Source organism: Mesoplodon densirostris, chromosome 3, assembly GCF_025265405.1.
Source record: "Mesoplodon densirostris isolate mMesDen1 chromosome 3, mMesDen1 primary haplotype, whole genome shotgun sequence".
NCBI lineage: Eukaryota > Metazoa > Chordata > Mammalia > Artiodactyla > Ziphiidae > Mesoplodon > Mesoplodon densirostris.
In genome coordinates, this window is record NC_082663.1 from 53,749,646 (window position 1) to 53,755,645 (window position 6,000).

Below are 6,000 nucleotides of genomic sequence, written 5' to 3' on the forward strand. Positions count from 1 at the left end.
GCTTAATCTAAGAGTTTGGTTAGACTCCTAACTGCTCATCCCAGGGTTGTGGAGCTCAACTAGTATGCATTATCATTCCCCCTTTTCTTTCTTCCTAACAGAGCCCAGATTTTCACCAGGTATCTTGATTCAGCTAAGGGTTATGCCAAGACCCTTGCCAATAATTGATTGAGGAATGGTCATATAAATTAACCTGAGCCAATAAAAAGCAAGGAGAAGTTTGCTAAGGACATCTGAAGACACTTCCCTAGTTCTCAGGATAAAGCTACAGAAAGAAAGGGTCTTTTCCTCTGGCATTGTTGGTATAGATTTGAAACCCAGAACTGTAGCAGCCATTTAACTATCAGGCTGAAGAAGAAGCCAACACTTGGTGAAGGGCAGAACCAAAAGAGTTAAAAACATTAGAGTCAGTGCAGCTAGATTGTATCAAAGACCACCTCACCTCTGGGCAAGGTGGTCTCCAAGTAAGCAAGCCAGTCTAGTTCTGTATTGTTTAAACCAGTTAGAGTTGGGTTTTTCTTACTTGTGGCCAAAGACATTCTTACCGAATGAAGCACACGTATATGATTCAGCTTCCTCAACTGTAAGCAGAGATACTGTCTGCCCTGCCCTCCTACTTCACTCAGTGGTTTTCAGAGGTCATGATGAGCCAATTATGTGAATGTGCTTTGTAAACTATAAATTACTATTCAAGGGCAAACTGGTACTATCATTAATGATTTTGCTCTGAAGTTTGGGGTACAAATATATTTTTTAACATCTTTATTGGAGTATAATTGCTTTACAATGTTGTGTTAGTTTCTGCTGTATAACGAAGTGAATCAGCTATACGTATACACATATCCCCATATCTCCTCCCTCTTGTGTCTCCCTCCCACCCTCCCTATCCCACCCCTCTAGGTGGTCACAAAGCACCGAGCTGATCTCCCTGTGCTATGTGGCTGCTTCCCACTAGCTAGCTATTTTACATCTGGTAGTGTATATATGTCCATGCCACTCTCTCACTTCTTCCCAGCTTACCCTTCCCCCTCCCCATGTCCTCAAGTCCATTCTCTACAACTGTGTCTTTATTCCTGTCCTGCCCCTAGGTTCTTCAGAACCATTTTATTTTTTTTTTAGATTCCATATATTGAGGTACAAATCTTTTGTTTACTATAAGAATTATGTATGTCTTAGAATGTAGAGTTATTTAACTCATTTATTTTATTTTTAAAATTTATTTATTTTTGGCTGCGTTGTTTCTTCATTGCTGCGCGCGGGCTTTCTCTAGTTGCAGTGAGCAGGGGCTACTCTTCGTTGCAGTGTGTAGGCTTCTCATTGTGGTGGCTTCTCTTGTTGCAGAGCATGCGCTCTAGGTATGTGGGCTTCGGTAGTTGTGGCTCACGGGCTCTAGAGCGCAAGCTCAGTAGTTGTGGCACACGGGCTTAGTTGCTCTGCGGCATGTGGGATCTCCCGGACCAGGGCTCGAACCAGTGTCCCCTGCATAGGCAGGTGGATTCTTAACCACTGCGCCTCCAGGGAAGTCCCTAGCTCATTTATTTTAAAGTAATAGATACTTCCAGAAACCTTATGAAAATTCACACATCATTCTTTTGAATCATATAAAACAGTTACATATTTATAGTATCAGTTAAGAACATCTTTAGCAATGAGTTTTTACACAAGTACAGGACCAAGGGACTATAAATAGCCATTTATGTTAAAGGAATTAAAAGATATTTGTCTGTAAAATATAATATCCTTACTTAAAGGCTATGTGATCTTTGTCATAACCTGTCTGTGTCTCAGTACGTGTAGTATCTGTAAGGGTTAAGAGAGAAAAATACCATAACATACTTAGACCAGGGCCTGCCACATGGTAACAATCAGAATGAAAACAGCCAATACTTATTTAGCATTTTGTGTATTCCAGACATGTTCCAAGCACTTCACATTCATCAGTTCATACAGCAGAACTGTATTGCTGTGTTGTTGTAGTTTTAATTTTTAAAGTAGCTTTATTCTTTTCAAGAAAATAGTACATTCCTATTATTTTGAAAATTCAAACAGTACAGAAAAGTACAAAAATGAAATGAAAGTCACCCAAAATTACATCTTATTACCTGGATGCTGGATAAGTAACTAGGCACTTCTCTGTTTAACATGGCATGTACACATACATATGCACAAGCATGTATGTGTGTATACATGCATATGCATACATGTAACATATATACACATCTATTTTTAGTAAGACAAAAAGAAAAAAAGGCATTACTTTTTTTTTTTTTTTGCGGTACGCGGGCCTCTCGCTGTTGTGACCTCTCCCGTTGCGGAGCACAGGCTCCGGACGCGCCGGCTCAGTGGCCATGGCTCACGAGCGCAGCTGCTCTGCGGCATGTGGGATCCTCCCGGACCGGGGCACGAACCCGTGTCCCCTGCATTGGCAGGCGGACTCTCAACCACTGTGCCACCAGGGAAGCCCGGCATTACTTTTTAAACTATATAGTTGGTTCTACAACCTAGGGAATAAAAGAAATAAGACTTTTTCATTTCATTTGGGATATTTCTTGTAAATGAGTAGGGTCTAGACAGGCAGCAGACACCTAAATATCAATGCATCTTTATATAAACAGGGTCATACTTTTTTTTTTTTTTACTGATCTTAATTTTTTTTTAATTTAAAGTAACCCTTCAGTCACAGCACATCATCATTTTTTTCATCATAAGTACTTATTCCTACCTAATATTTCTCATATTAATTTATTAACTCCCCTAACAATAGTCTTACCTTTTTTCTGCTTTTTAAAATAAAATTTTTAATTTTTGTATTCAATTTAAAAAAATTTTTTTTAATTGTGGTAAAAAAAAACCACATAACAGGGCTTCCCTGGTGGCGCAGTGGTTGAGAATCCGCCTGGCAATGCAGGGGACACGGGTTGGTTCCCCGGTCCGGGAAGATCCCACATGCCGCAGAGCGGCTGGGCCCGTGAGCCATGGCCACTGAGCCTGCGCATCTGGAGCCTGTGCTCCACAGCGGGAGAGGCCACAGCAGTGAGAGGCCCGCGTACCGCAAAATAAATAAATAAATAAATAATATAAAATTTACCATCTTAACTATTTTTAAGTTTACAATTCAGTAAAGTGTGCTCACATTGCTGTGCAATAGATTTCCAGAACTTTTTCATCTTGCAAAACAAACTCTGTGCCCATTAAAAAACAACTTTTCATTTTCCCCTTCCCCCATCCCTAGTACCATTCACTTTCTGTTTCTATGAATTTGCAGCAATCTTATCTTTCTTACGTCAACTTTCATTACCCAGCACCTACTACAATCATGCTTCACGAGCATTTGTTGAGTAAATGAATGAATCCATATTTGCACTATACAAAAACAAAGAAACAAAGAGAGGTCACAGCATCATTTGTACTAAGAAGTTAATAACCTCCAAATAGCTAAAATTTATTGAGCATTTATCAACACTAGATATCAGGCAGTTTATGTTAATTCTGAACTTGGCCCCTACAGTCAATTCCCAACACAGTAGCCAGAGTGATCCTTTTAAATATATCAGATGATGTCATACTTGTGCTCAAAACTCTGCAATGGCTCCTTGTTACACTAAGATTAAGAGGTGAAGTTTTCACAGTGGACTATAAAGCCTTGTCATACCTGGACCTCTTTACTTCTCTTATCTTTTCTGTTTTCTGTCTCTGTCCCTTCACTCCAACCACACTGGATTCTTTGGAATTTCTCCAACTTTCCAGCAATACTCACCTCTGGGCCATTGCACTTGCTGTTCTTTTTACTTGGAACATTTTTATCTTAATATCCACATTGCTTATGCCTCACTTCCATCAGATCTTTGTTCAAACACACCTTACTAGTGATGTGATCCCTGACTGCCCTATTGAAAAGAGCAACATGTGCCCCACCCCCACTCTGACTTGCCCCAATTACTTCCCATATTTTTGTCTGTAGAAGTCATCATCATGTGACCTACCACATATTTCCTTTATATTTTTTGTTTGCTTTCTGTTTCCCTCTGCATAATGGCAGCTATTTTTGTCTGCTTCATTCACTACTATATCCCAGAATGCAGAACTATGACTGACACATAGTAGGTGCTCAATACATATTGTTTGAAATGAAAACGTTTATAAATAGGGACAGAAAGCAAGTCAGTTGTTGCCTTGGGCTGGTGAGTAGGGGGATTTGACTGGGAAGGGGCACAAACAACTTGTTCTATATCTCAATTATGTGCATGATTACACAGGTGTAGAAATTTGTTAAAACTCATTGATGTATGCACTTAAATGGGTGCATTATTATTGTATGTAAATTATACCTTAATAAAGGGAATTTTTTTTAACTAGCAATTTGCTTAAGGTCTCAGCATTTGCGAAGTAGTAAAGCTATAATTCAAACCCAAGTGTGTCTGATTCCAAAGTCTGTCATCTTTTTATGAAATTATGCCACCTCCCCTCATCTCTGCCCTGCCTAGTTTCCACAGCTGGCCCCAGTGAGTTCTTCACCAGAAGGCTCAGTCTCGCTTGTTTTCAGATTTATACATCTCTGAGATACAAGACAGATCTCCCGTTCTGTCCCTCCCACACTTTTAAGATCTTAGGAACATCAATCACATGGATGATTAGAATGTATTTGTCTCCCTCTGGGAGAAATGGTAGAACACGAAAAACCCCACAGTCATTACCTTTCAGAGGCTCAGATTCCAAATCTAAAATCAGATACTTGACAGCTACTCGATGATATTTAACCGGTGTGATGGTTCAATTTTATTTGTCAACTTGGCTAGGCTATACCTAGTTCTTCAATCAAATACTAATCTAGGTGTTGTTATGAAGATATTTTGCAGATGTGATAAACATCTACAATCTGTTGACTTTAAGGAAAGGAGATCATACTCCATAATCTGGGTGAACCTGATCCAATCAGTTGAAAGGCCTAAGAACAGAATTGAGGTCCCTAAACAAGAAGAAATTCTGCCAGTGGACTGAAATGTCAACTCCTTCCTGAGAGTTTCCAGCCTACCCTTCCTGATGGCCTGCTCTGCGGATTCCAGACTTGCCTACATAGCCCCCACAGTTACATAAGCCAATTCCTTGCAATAAATCTCTTTCTCTTTCTCTCTCTCTCTGTGTGTGTGTGTGTGTGTGTGTGTGTGTGTGTGTGTGTGTGTGTGTGTGAGAGAGAGAGAGAGAGAGAGAGATATGAAAAGCATGCAGGAGTGCTGAAAGAATGTGAGTTCTTCCAACCATTAGTGTTCTAATGATAATCCCTGGGACTAATTAGTCCCTAGGTGTTCATGTTGTTAGGTGGACCTAAGGTATCTATCTACATGAATGATTATGGATGTGTTACCATCTCTTCCTGCTCCCTGCCTATGATGGAGTGGGCTTCGTATTGCTTTCTACACCCAAATTATCCCAGACTTAAGCCCTTCCCTATCCTTCTAACCCTTGCCACTATGTCACCCTTTAGTCTGAGTCCTGAGTAGTGAGTACCATCTGAGTTTCCTAGTACTGTACACAGCCTGCTTTATTAGGAAATCAGTGGTCACCATATCTGGAATTAACATGACTCTTTCCTTTGAACACTGAATAAGTAGCTTTGCCTGTCCCAGCTGGCTAGGCTTCTGGAGTCAACTTTTGCAGCCAGGTCCATCTTGCTGTCCAACCATGACAGGCAGATCTTAAACTTTTTCCATCTTACCAGCTTCATGCAGCCACCAGGAAAGCATCAAGCTTCCAACTTTCGTGATATACACTATAAAAGATGGTTAGAACGACCAATTCCAACTAACCATGAATGGCTTAACCATAGAGAATAAGGCCTTTTCCAAAAGCAAGTAGGGCCCAGTTTTCCAAAGCTGAGACTGAAAATATTCTGTGTGTGTGTACACACCTAACTTTGTGACTTTATTTTCAGAAAATAAATTATTTTTCAACTAGCTGTTTTGCTGTATTATTCATAGTGCTTAACCATTCTGTTCATGTAGC